The sequence below is a fragment of the Diadema antillarum genome, unplaced genomic scaffold, assembly GCF_040938485.1.
Source record: "Diadema antillarum isolate AM-2024a unplaced genomic scaffold, OU_Dant_1.0 scf00000071, whole genome shotgun sequence".
NCBI lineage: Eukaryota > Metazoa > Echinodermata > Echinoidea > Diadematoida > Diadematidae > Diadema > Diadema antillarum.
This window is the reverse complement of record NW_027270960.1, coordinates 2,024,545-2,049,356: the sequence shown is the minus strand read 5'-3', so window position 1 is coordinate 2,049,356 and position 24,812 is coordinate 2,024,545. Positions and strand designations below refer to the sequence as shown.

Here is a 24,812-nt window from a genome sequence, read left to right as displayed (position 1 = left end):
CTATTCTGTGTTTTCTATCCATCTTGCTCTCTCTCTCTCTCTCTCTCTCTCTTAGCTTCTTTCCTACATTTTCTATTTCTCTGCTTCCCTTTTTCTCTATTTCCTTTTTAAATTGGCAGAGCATCCTAATTGATTGAATTATGGCACTGTAAGTACATTGGTGAATAAACCGTTTCTTCAGCAGGGGGGCCCGGTTGCACAGGGGAACGGTTCCATGGCTGCGACAAACCTCCCCTGGGAAGTAAGCATCTTAGGGCTCGCGGGGAGTTCACTGACTAGATTTAGTGCAAATACTTTCCACTACTGATCTTAGTTAGATTTCTGAACATCATGTGTATACATTCAATTAATAACAGACATAAAAACATCACTGGTATCACCATGTACTATCAGCTCTCAAATGAAGGGATAAATACATTAAAAAAAAAAATGCTGATGACCAATGCACTTAGATTATATGAAAAGAGACATAATTCGATGAAATAACACTAAACAATCTAGATAAGACATTTCATGCTGCTAATGAAGCTACAGTTGTGTAACATTAATATGTAAGCTTGGGAGACTAAACTTATGTAGGTCTATTCTGTTTAATATAAGTTACATTGCCATACAGGATACGAAAAATAAACGTTTCGCAAAAATGGAGACTACATGAACTATGCAGTCCCAACAATGATAATGATACATTGCCAAGGCATTTGCCCTTTTTCAAATTTTTATTCATCTCAGTTTTGTATCAGTGGAAGGAGCAGAAAACTCTCCATGGATAAAATTGCTCTACATGTTTTCATCCAAGATTACAAATGAAATTGCTGAAATCAGTCATTCCTATTTTGCTACAATGTAAAATATGTGGTTCATCCTTCAAAGTGTAATTCCCGCTGTATGTTATTTATGAAAGCTGTTTGTACAAATGGTGTTTAAAAATCCGGACAGTTTACAGGAAACCAAGGCTGCAACATTCTTTCACAAGTCAAAATCAGGGATGTTCCAAAAGCAGCCAGAATGAAATTTGTGCATTACACCTCCATGGGCAAAGAATAATTCCCCAAATCTCATTGGCCTTTATGTTTAGAATCAGAGACTTGGTACAAGACTCACATACAGTAAAAAAGGAAATATTTGCACATTTTGCACTACCAGAAAGAAGCGCGAAAATACAAGCATGCAAATATTTTTGCACGCCATATGTTCCAGTGATGAATGCCCTGATTCTCTGGAATTAAAACCATGCAAAATTCATCTTACCTGGCTGAGCGCGAAAAATTACTCAAGCAAAAATATCCACTTTTTACAGTAATGGTTGAGTTGATCTAACTCATCACTTTTCATTGGCGATAGCAAAGTGAGTCATACTGATTAAAAAACAAAAGAAAACATAACGTTTGAAAAGAACTCACATGTTGTCTTTATTTGGTTATGGAATCTTGGAGAAAATGATTTGCATTCTATGACCAATGATTACAAAGGAATTTAGCTTCATTCCCTGCCACAGGCATGCAAAATATAGGACAGAATGATGCTCAGTTTGTGTGTGATAACAGATGTGATGTCATGATACCCTTTTCATTTACAAATGAAAGGGAGTTAATTGTTAAAGAGATGGATAGCAACAGCCATCGCAGTCCTAGGGTGCGTTTATCAACTCTTTTTCTCGGCAGAAACAGGTTTTCCAAACGGCTTTCAGGGAATTTTTACGAGATGATAAACGCAAAGCTTGTTTTGAAAGCCTTTTCGAAAGCCGCAAATTTGTGCTTTCCGAAACAGGTTTACTAAACAGGTTTCCAGAAACCTGTTTCTAGAAGCCTTTTGAAGTGAGATAAACACAAAGCTGTTTTGAAACAGCTTTGTACTGCGGTTACACTATATGACCCCTTCTCCTCGTGTCAAATTACGCAATGCAGCTGCACAGTGACAAGGCCAGTTATCGTGTTCGCGATGAGTTGACAAACGCAACTATTTTGGAAGCCGTTTCTAAAAGGCTTTGGAAACGGCTTTTGAAAGCCGTTTCAAACAGGGGAAAGATGATAAACGCAGCCTTGGAGACATCACAAGGATGTAAGAGGATCATGAACATCAGGGGTAGATGTTAACTCCTTTGATACTTTGGCTATATGTGGGACTACATGCAGCTGATTATGTGCATATCGACTGACACATAATACTCCATCTGTGACAGAGAGATAATTATATCACAGATAGATAGAGAGTGAGAGAGACAAAATGAACACAAACGGGGAACCCAAGGCCAACTTTTAATTTCAATTCTGTTCTTTCTTTCTTTCTTTCTTTCTCCCCCCTCCCATCCCACCCTCTCCCTTTTTGACAATAACTAGCCATGAATGTGAAAACAGGAACCGTCTTGTCCCACCCCCATAATTGGAATGTGTGCATAGTCCCAGCCTGGTTCATTTCATGTGCAAATATCTCCTTTATTGAGTGGGGATGAGAAATAGGGGAGCACGCCAGAGAGATATTAAATTGCAAACATATACACTCAGCTGCCTTCGAACCTTTCCAATTCATGTATCTCCACTTCATAGCTGTGGTCTATCGCTGGTCAATCGGTTTGTATTACTGAACAATCAAGTCTCCCCACTCCACCCCACCCCCAACCCCCAACCCCCAACCCCCGGAACGCCTTGTCTTGCTGGTAGTAATATCAACCCTGACTATAGGTCCCCCTCACAAAAAAAAAAAAAAAAATGTGCAACAGATATCAACATTAAACATGTAGTTTCTACATAAAGCTATGATATAAAAATGATATGATTTCATGGAAGGGGGCCCAGAAAAGATACTAAAATTGGACATAAACTCTAGCAAATTTTCACACGTGAAATATGAATCATTTCTTAGTTGTGTGTATCAAACAAAGGTTAGTAGTTTAATTGCACTTCCACAAGGATACTTAACACAAATCAGAAGAGAAAAGGTTTGTAAATCTTATTTGAAATGAGATCGGTCTTGAAATAAATGACCTAAATAAAAGAGAAATATAATGCGGTATATAATGTATGTATTATGATAAAATGCCCTAAAAACCTGGTTTATATGGATATGATCAAGGAATAAGAAATGTGCCGACACAAGTGATAAAATGGATGTGATATATCCAATGCTTTCATGGCCATACACAAAAGCTTAGCTCTATCTTTACCACAACAACACAGAAATGGATCCAACTGCTGTGCAGCTGACAACATTCTGCTGTATGTGCATATTTTTCACATATGTATGGCTGCCCATGTATTAGAAAACAGTGGCTAGAGAGATGACAGTTGAGGCCCATACTTGCTTTACCGACTACTTTACAAACAGGTGCACATCAAATATTTTGACATTCAACGCTAGGGTAACGAGTTTCATCAACAAAGCATTATCATTAGAATGTGATATCGTCGTGGGATTAGACGACAGTGACATCATCGGCACACTTCTACAGCTTGCACTGTGTGCAGCAGTTAGCAGGCAGCCTGAAGTTGGCGGCCGGTTTTCCACCGAGAGTGACACATTGTCAAAGCTGACGTAACACTCAGGAAGCTGCTCATGAATTATGGCCAGTTTTTTTCCACACTGCCACTCATCAGATTACCTGTGACGCTTTATGATCTGACTCTGCCATTTGAATACCGATCTTTGCAGCGCAAAGGCTAAAATATGTATTTATCACATCAACACTTCTTCAATCTATACATAGCGCAGACAGGAAACCCATTCCATCAGAATCATGCCTGTAACTGACAATGCGCTCCTGATGAATAGCTACAGATGCATGCTGTGTATATTCCCATAGATTTAATTTGATTTCACTGACAGTGTAAATTATCTGTGTAAATTCCCACAGATGTAATACTTAGCAATTATTCTATGGAACATCCCATTCAAACAAGAAACTGTTTTTTTTTTCCATTATTATTCACCTGAGGAAGCATGATGTTTGTTGTTATTCAGACCATCATTGTGATATAGAAGAAAAACTACTTTGACATGTTATCACTTCTTACCTGTGTTTCCACAGAACTCAAATTGATCAGCAGGTCCTGATAGGGACCTATATACATATCCACAGAGTTCAATATTTTGCCTCCAGATAGAACAATGAGCATTCATTTGGAATTGTTTCGGGCAGGACTTGCACTTTCTATCCACACCTTTGGCATAGCGCCATACTTCTATTTTGCAAACATCAAGATAAAAGACAAAAGAGAAATAAACCCTGGAAGAGTGGTGTTAGCTGAAGTATTCTTGACAGCGTTGAAACAGTGAACACATATCAACTGTCCAACATGTACAATGTATTTCAGGAATTACAATAGGGACACTCTCTCCTGCTCGAATACACAGATTTCTTATTTCTACTTAAAGTTATACCCTATCTAAACAATACTCAATATGGTGACAATATTGAGAAAAACTGTTAGACTGCAATTCTGTTCAGATCAACTCTACACATTATTTGTTATTTTTTTTACTTTGTTTTGTTTCTGTTGGTAGGTCAGTATAGACTCATGCACTCTAGCTGCCATTCAATGCCAACCAACTTGAATTCTGTACTCGGAAAGAAATGTAGGAATCAAGCTACTGATCACTTACATGCTATTTGTACAAGATTACATTTACAGGCTGGATGTGATACTAGTATTACATGAAACCTTAAAGATATCCAACAGAATGTTCAGTAATATACAGTTGAACCTCTCTTATCCGGCCTCCCTTTATCCGGATCTCTCTATTATACGGACGCAATCTCGCCGTGATTTTTTTTTTTTAATATTAACATACATTACATCAAATTTCCTTCCAAATTGCTTACCTTCAGACATTTACATCCCCAAAAGTAACAATGAAAAGGTTGCAGTATACACATTACTACATGTGGTACTACAATGAGCTACATCACTACATGTGTATGTATATGTACATGTATAAAGCATTAAGTCTCCCGTATCCGGCCAAATCCCTTATCCGGATGAGCCCCGGTCCCGACTTGTCCGGATACGAGAGGTTCAACTGTATATATATGCATTCAATCAAGACACAGTATAAAGCACATGGAGCCTCATGCCAGTGCTGGAAAACTTTATTCCTCAAACTGGAGAAAAGAAGCTGCAATATGAGAGCCTTTCTCTGCAGGCTTTTCACTGTTTTTTGTGTGTGGTACCAGCTCGTAGTGTGACTAAAGTTGAATGCAATCAAATCTGACACCATCTACAGGGTCACTGCAGGTATTTCACCACATTCTGTCGGGATAGGAGATCAAATGTAAATGTCCCACTGAAACACTTCTGGTTTTGATGCCATGGCACAAAAAAAGAATGAGAAAAAAATGGCTGTGCAGAGGAGCTAGTTCTGTGATCTAATAACGCTGGATAAACAATTCCATCACGCAGCACACAACCTGACACTACCAACACTACCGGGATATCGGGAGACGGCGGAGGATCAGCCGTCAACGTCATGCCCATTGTGAAGCTGGCCTGACATCACTAACGAGACCGACAGAGGATGTGCCACCATCTCCATGGCGATGACGTTCCGCGTCAGCACCTGAGACGGGGGAATTTAGCTCGTGCTGGGAGGCTCTCTACCAGGTGTGCACCCGCTAGACCCTGTAGCCGGTGTATTTACCATGCTCAGTGTTGACTGCACTTCTATGGAAGGCATACATGCTATGGTCTTCTAAGCAATAAGAGGTTGTTTTTGTTTTGCTTTTTTACTCCTCGTACACTTTCACCATCCATTATACTCCGTCATTAACCTTTAGCCAGGGGAACACAGGATACTTTGGAAATAATTTGCCCTGCAAATACACCCTTGCCTATTATGTGTGCTTTGATGGCAAGAGACTAGTACACTGTTTAATGGCATCTACATAAATGTCATATATGTGCTTATATCTTCCAATGTCCAAACATTTTGAGATAAGATTGCTGCTAATGATGTCTCTGTACTTTGCACTAAAAATTATCATCTGACATTGTATTACAATTCTGTATCAACTCTCAGAAAACACATTCAGTGATAACAGTTAGGGTTATATTACAAAATCAAGTCAAGGTCACAAAGTTTATGGACAGCCGAAACAAGCTTCATGCTTGGTACAAAGCTGTCAATGCGGTATAATGTGAAATATTTACCAAAAGGAAATTTCCGACCAAATATTCCATAAACAGACATGACAACTCATAATTTTCAAGTCATCCAAAGTCCATTGGTCCATATTGTTACGATTTAAACTTGCATTTTTTTCCAAGTCCCTTTGACAAACTGACACTGCAATCACAAAATATAATGCTTCATAAAATACATCATGCTCTATATCTTCAAATTTTTCATGGAAATGTGAATTTTGGGAATGACTGTCAGGACTTGACATTGACCCTATGTCCATCTTGTCCTCTTGACTTATAATAGTGTGATTGGTTCACACAGAAAAAGAAAACAAGAAATGGCATGATTCTATAAAGACCTTATTCTTCATTATCAATGAATAGCAAAAACACAAAAACAACAGTGCAAAACAAGAAGAAACATTTTAAATCAGGTTTAATCCCAAAACACAAGTCAATGACAGGTGCAATAGGACATATAGAATACACAGACAAAGGAAAGGGAATTTCTCATGATGTATGCTCATACTTATTACTGGCGAAGGCCTGTGACCTAATTCTGATCTCAAAATTCCCTGTACAAGCAGAGCAGATTTCCAAGTCTAAATTTTCCTGTCAATAATGGACATGATCAATGTTGCAAAAAGCTCCAGTGGCAAGGGAGGGCAGGTTGAAATTTGAATGAATATACACAAACACAATAACTATATCACAAACCATGCAAAAGACGCCCTGGTCAGCGTCCCAGTAAGCCCTCCCCCCTCCCCCCCCCCAAAAAAAAAATGTGGATTTGGTATCAACAGGGCTAATTTTGTGTTTCTCTATTTTCAAAATTCGATGTCAACAACGCTGGTGGCATGAGTGCATACAAATTATACATATAACTATTGGAAAAAAAAACAGCAGCAGCATTTGATATTTTGAAATAATCATGAAAACAATGTGCTTGATTAGTGTATAAATGTGTTGGGTTTTTTTTTATCAATTACTTTGCAACTTTTACTCTCAAATTTCATAACACCTTTTGGTTCCAAACTTCTAAAGGAATGAATTAAATGGTATCATTTGTGACTGTTACTCTCAAGTTTCATAACCCTTTTTTGTTCTCAATTCCAAAAATTCAATGGCTTCATTTGTCTCTTTGCATGAAGCCTTTTTTTTTTTAATAGAAGTATTGTTATTAACACTACAGGTTGGATAAAATTTAATTTGATATTTGTGGGATATTTTGATACATGTTGACATGTGATGTTAAAATCATCAATATCAATATCCTCCTCATCATCATCATTATTTCCACAGCAGGCTTTCAGAGATAATATCCAATACTAATAAATTAGTGTAGACAGTATATCAAATATTAAAAAAAAAAAAAGAGAAAAGAGGAGTACAAAGGAGGAATGCAAGCTACATGAGCTTCCATGCCAAAAATAAATAAATAAAAATAACGCATAATATGTTAATTAAAATATATTTGTATATATATGCACCTGTATATTTCTCACCTGAATTGGACACAGCATGATGAATGTTTTCCAAAGCAGGGCGGTGACATGGAAAGAGGAAGAAATCAAAGAGAAGAGAAACTTTTATTAGTGGACGTCGATCAGGCTCTCATTACCAAGACTGAAAAAGAGACATTATGAGCAATAACTACAATGAATGAGACTTAAATCATAGCGCCTCTTTTGACACTGGCACTGTACATATGTCTAAAAATAAAGTGTTAACAAACATCCATAAAAGCATTTATATCAGTCGTAATTTGCAGCCGAAAAAAAAAAGATAAAAGAAAAAAGGGAAAAAAAATGTAGGGCATGATGGTGGCAACTTGTTTTCTCTGTTGTATTTTTTTTTCATACAAAAAAGAAAGGAGGAAGAACTAAGAAAAAAGAATACAGATCAAAAACTGCTCATATTTTTTCCTCTAATGTATGGATCCACATAATACTAAATGAAATACAATTTTATCTTTGATCATTTAGCACACTTTCTTTGGCAGTAGGTTTATACAACTTTGATATCTTTAATGCATTCATACAATCCATACTTTAAATGGCAGGAAAAAAAAAGAAGACAGAAAAAAAGACTATTCCAGATACAATCCATCAACTCATATCTAATGGTTCAATGCTCCATAAGAGCTACAAGAACCCTGAAAATTCATGTTTGCGGATGTTAATAAATGCATTATATCGAGAAATGGATGGAAATGATATTCTGCAGGTAGATATCAAGTGTCCTCATCATTCAGCATATTCCTTCATAAGGTCCTCACAATTATTCCATAAAGATGCAGCAACTGGCAAATTGACAGCATTTGCAATACAAAGTGACAAGAAATTTTAGGAAAAAGAAGGTGAATACCGGATATGGTATTGATGTACCAACATAAGCCAGTCACAACTGTGTCACGCTGGATATAGAAACGCTTTGTGGGCCTCAATATTTCATACATCAGTCAACCTGGTATCATTCATTGTGGTGTATATTGGTAGGGTAAATACTCGAGACACTTGATGTGAGCGTCGCGTGAGGGAGACTACGACTGTGCATCGGGGTGGATAGGTGACTATGAACAACAGCATTAAGATTGAGTAGAAGGGGAGAGTGAAAAGGACAAGACAGGTGAGATAATAAGCAATTTAGTGTGACATGAAAGTTTACAACAATACTAACTGCAAGATAGGGGATGGTAGCAATGAAAAAGAAGAGAAATATCCACTCAGCAGTCAAATCATGAGACACAAGGATTCCCTAGAACACCACTACACAACAGCAGTGAAATGAAATTGATTCCTAAGACCATCCAAGTTTGGAATCTGATTTGAACCTCAATGCCTCACATTCCAAAACTTTGAAACACATCATCTGAGTTTTGACAGTGCCTTACATTGATGCAACACCTGAAATATCTGAACTTGTGCACACATACTTTCTGGTAGAAAAGTGAGCAGGAATGTTTTGATGCATTGCATGATGTAAGTTGGGGAATCATCGGTATGACTTCGGTCCAGTGGACCTATCCCAGAATTCCCTGCATCACATGCATAAGCAAGAGAGATGCATGCGTCCTTCAGAACAATAACTGGCAACTACTCATAGTCCAAGTGAATTTAGGCAAGAGTCATGTGAAAGTATAAGTCAGACTGTAGGTTTTTTGTGCACTTATATGTATATTGTCTTGACTGACGTATGACTACAACAAATTAGAAAAATACTTCTGACCACTGAAAAATGTTGTTTGCTGAATTGTACTGCACATCACAAGAGATTACAAGACCTGGGCTATATTACAAAATGATATAGAATCTTTTAACAAAGTGAAACAGGATTCACTGTACCAGCCCCCTTTTTCAATGTTTTCAATGTATGTCCACTCAGTAACATATAAATCATCATCTGTATGTGTGCCATATTTATAAAATGAAGTGATAGTTAAATATTTTTTTCCTATGTCATGTGAAGGAAATTGTTTACATTACTCTATCTTTACGCTTTATTTTGTTTCTCTCTTCATGAACGATGAATTTTATGTAAATATCAAGAAAATTATATTTTGCTTGAAAGGCAATGCAAAATGAAATAAAAATACAGAGTTAACTTGTAAAATTGGAGGCAGGAAGAGTAATATTATTGACATTTATTCATTATCAAGGGAACTTGTTGATGAAGACCTGTTGTGTGTTGAAAGCGTGCATGTAAATAGACATAAAATAGAAATACCAGTAAGATTACTTGGGATGATTATTCCAAATAACAGCACGTTTATGATCTGAAATTGTATGGCAACAAGTGGAACGAAAATAATGGATACTGTTAAAGCAAATATAATCCCCAATCACACTGTATTATACCAACTTGGTCTCACAATCTACATAATGGAAAAGCACTTGCCATGCACTAATAACTGTATCGAAATTCAGCAAGATTTATATGTTGGTGAAACAAGCCCCGTGCCGCTATTAATCTCAGTACCTCAGTGTTATCATCGCTGTGGAGGAGAGAGCCCGGGAAAATTGTATTCCAGTGGAGAATTGGGGGGAGAAAATCTGCAAGAAAATACTAGAGTCTCTTGCATTATAAATAGATTGAACATCATCGCACAAAGGCCTGCCGACGCTACAAACACGGGCAAAGGCAAAATCTGATTATCGGCAAACTCAAGATTCAGAAACTTGAGAAATCCGCGAGAGGGGGGTAGAAAGGGACAAGCAAGATGCTGCGATTCTCCGAATGTGCCTCTTTGTTTTGATGTCACACTGTCCCCCATCCCATCCTCCCATGACCTTTTGGAAAACCAAACCAGAGGTCACATATGACTGCCAGGCTTTTTCAGATATATATAAACCTACTCCCTACCCTCCACCGAGAGTTTGATGACTTGATTTCGAGGGTAGGCAAATTGAAAGAAATTGAGAAATGGCACCAATATAATGGAAGAAGAGGTCTCAATCATCCTGTTGAGTTACACCAACAATATCGGAGAAATTCAAGGTTAAGTCCAAATATCATCTTTGGCAGTTTTGATGGCTGTCTTCTGTGCAGCTTTAAAAAGCTACAGGATAAATGAAGGAAACAGTATGATATTACATCCTAATCATTCAGTTTTAAATCAGTCAGTTTCAAATACTAAATTGGAAAAAAAAAGATGATGAATTATATTCATGTTAAATATCTGAATGTAATCACAATTTCTGCACCCCTTCTTGTCTTTACTGCTACTAGTTTGAAATGTAGTGACAAAAGGGCATAATTAAGTATGTATGCAAAGGACTATCAGATTTTTTGCTGTGAGGTATTATGTCTCAAATATTAGGATGCAAAGAATGATGGAAACAAGAAGAAAGTTTTATATCATAGCATTAATAAAACAAAGAGTTCAAAGTTCCATTTCTATGAATTATAGAATTATTGATTCATACTGCTATCAAATACTACATTGTTACTGCTATCACTTGCATTCTTGAGACTGCTTGTACTCTACCAGACACTACATTGGTCTCCTGTATTTAACCCATTGAGGACGGTTTGATTTTGCTAAAACACGCATCTCCCATAGATGCTTGCTCGTGTATACTCGGGACTTGTCCTCAATGGGTTAAAAGGCATTCCTACAAACCGTGCTTTATATCTGGCTTGATGAATATTCCACAGCTGTCTTGGATGAAAAATTGTACCAACAAACAAACAAACAAACAAACAAACAAACAAACAAACAAACAAACAAACAAACATAAACATAAACACATTACAAAACTACAACTACAAATCAAATAATAAACAGGATATCCAGGTGCATTTGTCTACTCTCTTGAATCCCACAGACAGGAAATAATAATAATAATGAGACTAAAAAAAAATCTAAACATTCAGTTTAATGGAGCAGGTAAACAGTGAAGTCTCCCTACATTTCAAACACTCCTTTTCCTTATTTTGCATGAATGAAGATAGCCTTTTCCATCATTCATGACATGATCAATTTTCCTGTATTTATGACGGATTTGCAGAAGCCGATTTCACTGACTTATGCTAATGCAATTCCCCAGGGTATGTATGTTATCATTTTGTCCATGGAGTTCACCCAGTTTTCCATTTCTTTTTCCTTTTTCCCCCAGACTTTTTATTTTCATCATTTTGTGAGAGGAAAAATAAGGATAGTGGCATACAAAATCTCTTAACTCCCAGCTTAAGCTATGAAGCATCTCACTAATGCAGGCAAATGTGCAGTTCTGATTCCAAAATCACTTCATATGCCATTTCACAATATGCTATTCTCATTAAAATTCATTACTCCACAATATGGCACACAGTCATATGTCTCCTTCTATGGACGTTCTTGATTATCTCTGCCAAGATATCTTTCCTACAAAGAAAAACGCTGATAAACTTTTTTAATCATTCTTTCAATTATCTTTCCTGTACAGAACACACGTCTTTCTACTCTCTTCCTCTACCATATAAAATTCATGAACATGGTGTTATCAATTCTTAACTGAAAGTGTCTACAGGTTTTTGGTCAAATACTATCAAATACTGCAGCATACATTCCTACAAACACAATTGTCCATCCCATTTAAATTGAACACACACACAAACACACACACACACACACACACACACACAAACAAACAAACAAACAAACACAATTACTGTCTTGGCAATATTTCTTGTCAAACTGATTTAAGTCAAAGTGTTGCATGTCCCTTACACTGAAATCTATGGTAGTGACTGACATTTCTACAGGAAACAGCCACGGTAAATCACAGTATAGCTTAGTTTGTTTACGCTTTTCTTGAAAGGAATATCTTGAGCCCAAATTCACTGAGGTAAGTTTAACTATATTCCATGAACTAGCCAAATTTCAATGACAAAAAAAAAAAGAAGAGTTTGACACCTCTACAGATATTCAATAATGGATGCATGCTGACATGTTGTGCATGTGCAAAGGTAGGTCCACTTCAAGCTTGTTTTAGTTGGAGGGCTGAATCTAAAAAATGGATTAAAGTAAAACTACTTTGTGAATTTAGGTCTTGGAGTTTGATAAACTACGTCCAAAAGTGGATGAGAAGCACACTGAACATGGCTTACTCTCAAGAGGCAATATCACAATTTATTGCTTCCTTCTGATTCCTTTCTCTCTCAAATCACTTTTGTTCTTTTATTTTCAAATTTTGGTAGTAAATTCACCTTCATTATCATGAGCCCAACTTGATGCTGGTTAAGTTTTTCCACATTTTCTTTCATGATGGGAGGAGAAAAGGAGTGGAGGAGTTTCCTTCCCAATACCTTCTACTCCTGACATCATCCCATTTTGTTGTACATTACGGAAACCATCTAACACAATAGTATTTTCTTATTGCTGATTTTCTTTTTCAAAATTATGCTGCTGGATCCAGTGAAGTTACAGCGCTAAATGACCGCCTTGCTCTTTACAAAGTGCAGACATATTTCATCTATAAATCAGGATTTTTTTTTTTTTAAGGTGAAGTAAACTGTCTATATCAAGAAAACATCAGACACAATATTGTTTGTTACAGGAAACAGCACAATACACCGTCAGGCAACATCAAATGTTTTTCTCTTTATAAGTACATAACTCAACAACAAGCGGAAGAAGGTATAGGGGAATAACCTGGGAATGTAAGGCTATCAGGAAACAAGATAAATGGACTATAAGATTACTAGAATCGACTTTACTTTTAAAAAAAAATGACGTACAAATATCACAATTTTGATGAAAATAGGCAACTAAAGAAATTCTTGGAAATCAATATGAGTAGGCCATTTTTCTCTCTCTTTTCTTGTCTAGGTCATTGTCAATCTTTTCCTCTCTTCCTGTGACTTCACCTCATAGACTCTGGAGAGCATGAGAATGGACACAAAGATGTCATTGAATGACGGAACCAGGTAGAATCATGTGTGGACGTAATATTTCTTCCTGTCTTGACTGTAACACACTAGACTCTTTCATCAGCTTTCTTTCATCACTCTCCACCCCCCCCCCCCTCCTGCAATTGGTGTACTCCAGAGCATCAGCAGCCTATGTTTGAATACTGAGAACAAATGAAGACTGGATGGAAAAATATATCAAAGTTTAACAGCCTCTAACTCGAGTTCTTGCCATGGTTTTGTGAGAATAGCAACAGCATCCATCTGATTTTAGACCACACCTAAAATTGTATGAAGTATTTGCAACAAGAATCTAAAACATTTCTCTTTTTAATCTTTCAGTGGCATTTTGTTGGTGATGAGCAGTTCCTAAGTTGTACCAACATGCAACAGAATGACATGGTATACCATTATTGTAACAGATCACCTTATCGATGCATAGTCTTTGGATAAGACCGAAATAACTTGGTGAGGATAACTTCATTTCACAAAAAAATGCAAAATGTTGGGATTCTTTTTCTTTTAGGGATAAATATTGTTGCTTTTATCTACAAAAATATCAGTTTGGCTGTGTGGGTGTAGTCATATGTGCCTGCTTTTGTCTCCTTGGGTGTGGGCTCTTTTTGAGATGAGACCATGGAAATGATGAAGATCATAAAAATTTTATAAAGAAATGAGACTTGAATGGTGGATCAAGTGTGATGCTTCACAGTTTTCTGGTGATCGCAAGTGATCTTGATATCAAACAAGAAGAAGAAGAAGAAGAAGAAGCTACTGCAAGCATGACAAACAAGGGTGGAATGAACAATCGTTCGGAACATAATCAACACTAACAACATAGCCACATCTTGGGACTGAAAATTGTCAGTCAGCAATGCACAGGGCCATATATCATTTTGCATGGCAATGACTGATACAAAGTGATTTTTATCCAATGTTCACATGAATTGTTTTTAATAAATATGACAATGCCTTTCATTTTCACACTTACAATGACATGGCAAGTAGAAAACAAAGAATGCTCTTCAGGAAAAAATGCACCCTCACTTTATAACCAATACCTCTACATATAACATTTTGATTGCACTCTAAGCCATTGCTGTTGAAAAATCATCATGGGTTTAACCATTATGCTTTTCAGTAGATTGTGACTCTTTTCCATAGTTACATTGATTTTGTTCTTGTTGTCATCATTGCAAAGTATGTATTTGTTCTCTCATCATATATTCCTGTGTAAATATATTTTGTATTATACTCTATGACTTATGCTTCTAACATATTGTTAAAACAATAGAATTTGTCAAAATCCAAAGATAAAAGCAAGACTGCGCTCTCGGGCAAGGACTCAGGGAACTACATGTGCAATTCATATCTTATATCATTAAACTGTTCTATCATGTTTGGAGTGTCATGAAACAAGCAGCATCAGAATGTTTCACTTTATTGCATTATATTATTATTGAAATACACATGAGCTTGAGAAATTGAAGCTACAAACAGATTCCAGAGACTTAATTTAGTCGTATGTTCCATATACAACTAACGCTTCTACAACCAAATCAGAATATAGATGGGAAAAAAAAAAAGACGAAAGCCGGTGAACTGTATAAACCTGACACCGATTATGACAGAAAGTTGGGATAATAGTTTCGCTGAAGCTTTTTGAACAGTTTCTACTGATGCCATCATATCTGCACCACTGGTGGTACGGCCGTGGAAATAGGCAAGGTCTGCTACTGTAAGCCCTCCCAGACTCGCCTGCTGACCCGTGCCACACTTCGACCACCAGCCGCGCACCTCCGCTCTTGCACTATGCAGAGGTGCATGACCTTAGCCACGACAGACCTAGCTTCCTCCCTCTTCCTCCCTCTCTCCCCCCTCTGCCACTTCTGGGCGAATTTCTTCACGCTCCCCTGGACAGTTTTGAAACAGATTTGGAGGCAAACTGTTAGGCTTTCTGCAACCGGAGGTACGAGGAAACGCATGCGTGTGCACAGGCGGGCAGGCAGGCAGACATACATGCGGACACATACTCAGATGAGCAATCTCAAAAAAAGGAAGCGAATGAGGGAACGAAATAGCTTTGCCTGTGTGCAGTCACCATACAATCATAAAACCACAATCAGTTTTTCTTGCCGTATCAGGCATACATCTATTTATTCCCACAGTCCTTTGTCTGGACTTCTTGATTTTCATTTCTTTTCTCCCACTTCCAAAAACAGTGTTGATGTACTTTCATTTTTTCCCTCCCCCCATTCTTATTTATTTGTATACTGACTCGGTTTCTTTCCTTTTCACACTTGCTTATGTATACTGCTGAGTAACCAGGTTTATTCACATGGCTTGTTGGCTGAATTGAGAATGCGGCAAGGGTTCAAGAAGAATGTGGGTTGGCTAGCTGTCTGTCTGCTATGCCACAGATATTCTCCCTTCAAGATCCCCTGCAATTCAGAGCGACGATCATCCTCATATCACATCACCTCTGCTCTTCCGTCTCACTTCCCTTTCACTAACATGTACAGCTTTGTGCTTGCGTATGAGTGTATGAGTGTGTGTGTGTGTGTTTGTTTGTTTGTCAGTGTCAGTGATTGTATAAAAAAAAAATAGCTTTTATTGATATAACTTGCTGACAAATTACTGCAACAAATGGTCTTCTGGTTTTAAATTTCTATTTACTATTTCTTCTTTTAAGAAATCAAAGTAGCAATTTTAGTCGACAAGATTGAGCTTACATGCAAAAAGTACGAGGCAATACAGCTCCTTCATATACAGACAAGAAGAAAGATGGGGCAAGATCAGAAAAACTGAAGGATATGCAAATGTGATATTTACAGGCCATGCACAAAAAGGCAATTGTGCCATGGGCCAGAGATCCTGCCGCAGAAAATATGTATTCATGCCCTGGGCAACCTAGACATATTCTTTTCTCCTTTTGAATGTACCGCAGAAAAACAAAACTTGGCTGGCAAAAGAGTTACTGAGCTTTAGATCGATACACTATGTTTTCTAAAAGATGTCACAGCAGCAACCGAGTGTGTGACAGCTGGTCATGTGACTTGGGGGAAGAGGATGAAAAACTCATGATCAACAACCAGTGAGTTCCTACGCCAAACAGGCTTCCTGCAATACTGAGACACATCAGCATCCCCTCAGTTCATATCTTCTCATGATGGTACTATTGTACATTCATGAGTTCACACAACATGCCTTTTACATCTCCTCTCCTGTGCATCATTTTATCAACCACAAGAAAAAAAAAATTCTTTCAAGGTCAATATTGATTTTACTTTGAAGCAACAAAACAATCACAGTTATAGCAAATGATTGACATTACACTTCTATGAATATTATCTCTACTATCAATGAGAAGACTGAGGAATTAAGTTTCTAAAGTAGCTAAAGGATACTTTCCAATCTGTGCAAAGGCAAAGTCTTCAATTGTGCCTTGCAACATTTTTGCATGTGGTAAGCAGGCTTTACACTGAGCATTCAAATCAGGGTAGAATATTGCAATACCTGCAAAAAGTCTGGAAAGAGACTACAGGTTCATCAAGATAGACACTTCTGGAACAACATCTGAAAGTCAAAGTGGGTGCAGATGCTTTTAACTTGAGGGGAATTGAAGCCCACTTTACCTTGAACAGGAAGCCCAAGTCTGTATGTGAGTGGCCTTGTTTCATGTTCATAACCAGTTTAATAAGCCTACGTAAACGGCATGCTTTAGGCGCACACGCACCTGTAATTCTTTTCTCTGCCCCCTCCCAGTGCCCATCTATGGGATCCATAAGCCTGCTCAGTCAAGCTCACACATGTTCATGTGGCTGACGAGGAGTCGATTTCTGCAAGCATGAGTGGCTTATGAATAAGGAATCAGTAATCGGGAGAGAGAAGTTCACATTTTTTTTTTCTTCTTCTTCTTTCTCTCTATTCTATCTTCTTTCCCGTTGGTCGTCATTTTCCTCATCTACCTTTTCTGGTTTGGGCAAGGTAACAGCAGGAGGCCACTCCTCAGTTCTTTCCAAGAGTGCATTTCTCTCCTAATCCTGGCGCCATAGTGAGTTGGGGGGCGGGCACAAGCCCCAGTTCGTTCAACCCCTTCTGCCAGTAATCACCCTTCAGTGTAGGGGAGAGAACAGCGAAGGAGGGGGAAAAAAGCCAAACCCTCCATTCACGCCACATTTGGCGCACATCATAGCAATCGTATTTGCCGCGCATCAATCACGTTCCGCGAGAGAGCCACGAGCTCGCGAGTGGATGCAAACATGTACATATTTAAGCTCGAAACACAGTTATAGAAACTACCATTATTCAGTTAATAGGAGTATGCATATGACCACTGCCTGCCACCAACAAAAGCTCTCCAACATGGAAAGGGAAGGGCAATAGAAAAGTAAGAAGAAAATGTTTTAACGTACTTACACGTGATCGCACAATCTCTATTCCTCGTCTGGAGGGAAACGCTCACGAAATCGCACATGAATGACTTCTAGGGGAGACAAATTTGCCAGAGCATTCACCTCTGTGAGCAAATGTCACAAACAACAGTCACTGCACCTTGGCATAGCTAGCTAGCAGCGCAGTCCTAATGCATGCATTCAGTTCTTACCCACTGCTATACAGAGCATGTCTCTTCATGAGGCACATGGTCGAATGCAACATGAAATGCAGCTATTTTCTATTCTTCTTCCCTCGACCTTTTCATCGTCTCTATTCCCTTTCTTCACTTTCCCCGCTCTCTCCTTCTGCCCATTACTGTTCTTTTGATGACTACCAATGTCAGTGCCCTGCACAAGCAGTTAATGTACTTTCTCTAGTCCTTGTGCCTTTTGTAACGATTGTGGCAGCATATATATCGTGACTTGCATGCATTTACTCTCCCCCTGTCTCTCCTTCTTTCGATGCAAATTGCAGCGATCTTTTCTCACCCTTCAGGTGAGATCAAGCGGTAAGAATTCCGGAAACGGGAAATTGGCTAAGATGAACTAAAAATGTTTCATGCATTATTCACAATCGTGAGACAAAAAAGTCCAGCAAAGTTCACTTAGACCAAGCACGTGAGGACCAGCCACACACATCAGTTGAAACAGACATTATCAAATTTGACTGACAGCAGCCAGATCACAAAGACAACACCTTCTTCTCTGCTACCAAATTATGAATTATTCCACAACTCACACAATTGATTTCTTCCCTTTTCTTTCTAATTGCTGTTTTCTCACAAACTTGGATGCTGAAAATGTGGGGACTACCATTTTGCAGACAGACAATACCATTATAGAGGATCAAAGTGAGGCAATCAGTGGATTAACACTCTGTAACATCTTAACCTTGACAAAGATAGATGGCTGGACAAGAATATGTGGCTAAATGAACAATGGAATAGTTAGACAGTTCCACAAGTCAAGCACCTCACCATTTCTCTGTGCAATCCTACAGCTGAATATCAACCATAGTTCTTTCACAAGGAGCTTAGTGGTCACTCTGCACTGGACCCACCTGACTGACTATCCTCTATGACCACACCTCACCTTCTGATTGTTCGCACTCTAAGGCTGCGTTTATCTCACTTAAGAGAGAGAATCACGTTTCAAAACGCGTTTGGAACGGTGTTTGCAAACGTGGTTTGAAACGCGATTCTCAGGGTGCCGCGTTTATCTAACCATCATACAATCGCGATTCGAGTGGTGTCACTGCGCAGCTGCTCTGCGCAGTTTGACACGGGAAGTAAAGGTCAACTGCATACCACCAAACATGCCTCATCAGTCACACACAAATAATGGGTAGAGAGCACAACCGGAAACAGCTGGGATTTGACCTTGAGATATAAACGCGCTTCAAAACGGCATTGCGTTTATCTACTCACGGAACGGCGATCGTGGTCTCAAATGCGTTTCAAACCCCCCTTTGAAAGGCGTTTCAAAACGGCGTTTCTAAACGCGTTTGAAAACACGGTTGCGTTTATCTGACCCCTGGAAATGCCTCAAAACGCGTTTAGGATCGTGATTCTGCCTCAGAAAATTTTTAGATAAATGCAGCCGAAATCCCATCAGTTTGAGGTTCCTTTCACATCCAAAATATCCGACAAAAACATCATCTGACAACATTAATGATCCATGCATTCAGTTCCTACTTCTTCCATGACATGAACCCAGCATATATACATACAAGGGCTGTTTTTTTACAGGTAGAATTATCAAAAGATCTTGCAATTCTACACAAACACTTTGTGTTAACAAACATCAAAATGGATTATGAAATTGCTTCAAGCTACAAAGTGGAAAGTAACCAACAATTGTCAATGTTTTGTGTTGACCTTCTATCACCAAGCCTACTACCTAGGATGGATATTATGTTTAAAACCCTTTCTGAGCCATGGACTTTGAACACAGCATACAATGCTAAGGGGGTTTCTTTCCCAATTGACACTCAAAAGGCACACAAAAGGTTGAAGTGTTTTCATTCATATCAAGAGAAAGAGTACACTTGAGTGCAAGATATTGCGAATATGCTCATTAAAATGAAAAATCAGGTAAAGTCAAAATTATGACTACTGCTACTCATGTAAACAAGGGCACATCATATGTTTACACGGGTATGGTTGTACACATGCTTAAAGTATTTAAGATGTCCTCACCATTGCCATTTACATTATTATCACTTCATTATTAGTCTATTTTTTTTTTTATTACCTATCAACACTGAGCACAATCGCAAAAAAAAAAAAAAATATCCTTAAAGATTGCCATTAGAAAAATGATAGTTGGAATGAACTGTGTCTATTTGGTAGTCAAACATATAACACAAACTGCTAATCCCTATGAATCAACTGAGATCTGTATCTCTGTGCACATCTGCAACTGGGAACTAAGTGACTAATGTGGAGGAGGTTCTTCACAGAATCTCATCAGTGTGAACGCATCCTCCTCTTTCACCCAATTTGCATCCACAAAAGCCACATCAATTTTGCTGATATGGATCTCAACCATTACTTCTTTTTTTTTTTTCCAGTGTGATGACTTAATTCAATGAAAATTAGAAGACAGAAAAAAAAGAGAAGAAGAGGAAAAAGCCATTCTCTTTGGGAAAAAGTGGGTCATTTCTTGGTTGGAATACTTGAAAAGACATTTATCATTTCTAGGGCAGTTTCTTTCTTTTTTTTTTCCTCCTTCCATTTCTGCTCTCTCTATAATGCCAATCTGCAATTAAACGACTTGTTTTACCTGCGCAGAGCGGAGGCGGCTAAATGAGCATTTCTGTCTCGTGTTCCGCGAGGCTTCCAGCCATACACAGTGATTATAGGTCATTGTGAAACTTGAGTAAGCAACAGTCTGTTATCTTTCTCCTTTATGCTTCCTCCATTTGAGAAATGAAGTCACAATACAACATGGATATTGCGCTCAGTTGGGATTACATTTTATGCAGATAGGCAATATACGGCATACACTATTGTATTTCAGCACACAATGGCTCCTTTGTCCATGGCTAAATATGCAAGGTTACATTGTAGTGTATAGCTTCATAGACATGTTAATATCTTTCTTTCCACTTTTTCTGATTTCATTCATGAACTTCAGTATGTCTTGTACAGCTCTTCTAGATGGCATTTTGTTTCCTTGTAGAGTTTGACATGAATATGCAAACATTTGATAATGTGGTCCATCAAAATTCTGTCATGCAATCATAATTGTAGGTAAACTCACATCTGTGGGGGTGGGGTATCTATTGATAGCTTAACCCATCAAGCCCTGAGGTAATTTAGCTGCACAGGTTATCTTCTTCTCTTCATCAAATTGGCAACACTGAGTGTGTGTTGCACACCATACATTACCATAAATTTGTTGCAATAATTCTGCATACTTTTGGATATCGCAGATAAACAAAATGAAATGAAAATATATCAGAGAAAAAAAAAATGGATTGAAGTTGCACGTTTCATCAGAATTAACAAAACTGAAGTTTGCTTGCTTGTTTTTTGAGACAGAAACGCTGGAATATTCTCCCATTCAATACCAATATAAGGATCACTTTCAAAATTAGCAACTTAGTGGCTTGTGATAATTCTTCAACTGAAACAAACAGTATGCAACCAAACTACAAAAATATATATATTTTTTAAATGCTCACATAAGAGGGAAATATCTATCCTAACGAACAGGAAAGTTACTATTCTACCAAATATCCAACCTACCATGATGAGAAGTTACAGCATGTAACCACAGAAATGTGTGTTTTTCTTTATTAGTTTAACAATATTTTCTCTCTCTTTTTTTAAAATGATGTTAATACCAATCTGCCATTCTGTGTGACGACATTTTCTCTTTGGCATGTTCTCATTTTCATGTACCCTTAGATTTGACACTTTTATGTCTATAACAAATTGTTTGTCAGCCAAACATTTGATCTTTTGTTTTTGAAAATGGTTGTGCTTGATGATATCGACGTGTTTGCTTGTGTCGGGTTTTTACCTCTGTTTGACTTGTTTCATGTAACATAATCCTCTCTGGTTTGCTTTGCAGTCACACTATTTCATACATTCTTTGCGTAGAGCTGCTATTTCATTACCATACTTTGTAGGACGATTTCATGTCTCATTTCAGAAGTTGACATGCCTCTTATAAAGCCTTTACCACCGATATACAATAATTTCCCCAGTTCACACACTGCTACATCCAGCTCCCACTGGCGATTTGTTTCAAACGGTAATGATGGAAAACCTATCTAGCCACTTGAATATACAGGAAGGGAAGGTTGAGGTCTGTGGCCTATGGGATCTTCTGGTTCTTGAGGTGTTGTACCTCACATTTCTGCTTCCACCTCCATCCAAACTCTTAGGTCCAAAAGAACCCTTTACAAATGGTAACGTTGATGCCACACTTAAAACTTCAGGACTCCCTCCCCCCTATTTGTGTAAACCTATCGTCTGGTAGTTTGCCAGAGTCTCTCCATCTATCAATCTCGAAGGCCTGTTTCTATTTATTTCTCATTCTTTCATCTCTGACACTATCCCTCCTAAAACTTTTCCCTGTGTTTCTCCTAACACCTTCACATACAGTGATGTACGGCAGAATGAACTCGCAGTAATCATATGTGAGGAAAGTATCCTCTCATTTCAGCCTGGCTCAATCCACTCTAAATCAATTCTTTGTCAGTTTCATTACGGTCCTGGAGAGCACAAGTACCTCCCCTATGACTGCCACAACTGCTGAAGCTGAAAACTCAATCTTCTTTCGCAGAGCAAAGGAAATCGGTATCAGTTTTTTCCTTCCTTTTTCTTCTCCTCGCCCCCCCCCCTTCTTTTTCCCTTTCTCCTTTTTTTATTTTTTAATTTTGACTGTTGCAGTAGCTGGAAGTTGGGAGGAAACACATTTAATCTGCATGTATTGCACCTGCCCTATGTGGGGATAGAAGAAAATCAGGTTCTCTGGGCGTGAAATAGACACAGCCTCAAGGAGACACTTGAAATCCATGGGCACATGATCACACCCATCAGTGGCTGTGCACTCGGGGCTAACCCTGTCTTCACTGTGGTGAGAATTTTGCCTTGGTGTCAACTGAGAGCCATAAGGGCGTTACTCACAGGAAAATTTTTCTGGGGGGCACCTGATATGCATTTTTACAGGCACCTGTGCGGGTATGTGCACAGGCCAAGTGGTAGATGAAACTATAGTGCCAGAAGAGCAGAGCTCCAAGTTTTTTTCAAACTGCTGTCTAGTTTGAGTGAGAAAAAAAGGGATAAATGGACACATTCCTCGATCTGACATGACATCAGTATGATTGCAAAATATTGTTAGCTTTATTTTTAATTCTCTTTCTTGGTATTATTTCCCTTAAAAAAAAATCCCTATCCAATGTTGAGAAACATTTAAACAGACAGTAAAACTATACAAGAGTAACATTCCTTCAATACCATTTTGTTCTCAACAATATTGTCTGCCTTCTGAAATGTTTTCAATAAAAGTCTGGTTTCAGAGACTGCAGCATTCCTGACATTCTACTCTTTCACTTACCGGGATATAGATACTCTGATATGTCAGTAAACTTTGGAGGAAATACACAAATTTTATGGATTTTCACCTGATACTGTCCTCTACAGATTGCTGTCCTTTAGTCTTCCTGTAAAGTGAGCGTATTGTGTAATTTCTCTTTGTTTCAATTCTGAATTGATTACATCGTCTCTATGTTTGCTTGTCTTTGCTTGCACTACATTGTTTAAATAGGTGTCACTGGTCATAGCATATGCAGCACTTTATAAACAGCAAATCATCAAAATGGCAAAGAGGGAAGTATTCATTGGATGTAAACAGTAGCAAAGAAGCGCACTGTGTAATGTCAACTTCTACAAAAGATTTCTGACTGTAGGCTTATGATTATTTTTATGTGATGTATTTTTCATATTTAGAAAGAAAACAACCAAAGGATATTTACAATGCTTTGAGTGTCAGGAAATCAATTAAATATCATCCGTGTCTTGACAAAAGATGGTTTCCATGAGATACATTTCAAGTGTCTACAAGTAGATTTCTTCAATGTTGCTATCACTTCCAATTTGACTATAGAAGTAAGTCTTCATCTTACACAGGGGCAAAAGTACTGCCACTTTGAAAAAATAAAAATAAATCAATCAAGTCGGGGGTGCAGATACCAGGCTATCACTGTCAAACAATGTGCAAGAGTATTATATAAATATGTGAATCTCCGAACAAGGAATGATGACACTAAACAAGAAGAGATTGACCTCTAACATCTGCACATGAATTACGATGCATCGTATAAATGACAACATACCCAAGACATTTTCCAAAGCAAAACACACAGGTACTTCTCAATGCCAGTTTGAAGTTTGAAATGGTTTAAGACCCTGTCTTCAAGTGCATGATAGAAGATAAGCATAACTTTTTATGTGGGAGTCAGATTACCATGCCAACTTTTGACACTTGCTGGTTTATTGACATCTTTAAACACCGACAACATATTCACACATTCAGTCAATTTTAGTGTAATTCTTAGAGGAGAATGTTGCTCACATCCACTTTTTTTACCAGCTTTTGTCATATCATCTTTACGAAGGAAAGTTTTTATTTTCATATTTTTCTTTACAATCACATTTCCATTGCTGGATGGATTTAGAAACTATCGACACCAACCCAGCCTGCGAGGGCGTAGGGCAGCACCACTCTCAGCGGAGGCTGTCCAAAAAAGGGGATGATGTGAACGGCTCCCTCAAGCGCACAAAGCTTTGCAACTTCGTGCGAACACTCACTTCCTGCTGATATCCGTTGCTATGGCAACCCCATCCAGCTTGGA

General features: G+C 38.1%; 1 long non-coding RNA gene across 2 annotated transcripts in view; it reads right to left on the bottom strand.

The window, feature by feature from the left end:
- Nucleotides 1-24,812, bottom strand: part of LOC139717022 (uncharacterized) — a 237,886-nt gene that overhangs the window by 22,083 nt on the left and 190,991 nt on the right. The window contains exon 3 of one of the 2 annotated variants that reach the window (XR_011709941.1): nucleotides 7,317-7,621. The exons of the other annotated variant lie outside the window; for it this stretch is intronic. This is a non-coding gene — a long non-coding RNA (uncharacterized lncRNA). Of the gene's footprint in view, nucleotides 1-7,316; nucleotides 7,622-24,812 lie in introns of those variants that run through there. 2 annotated transcript variants of the gene reach the window in all.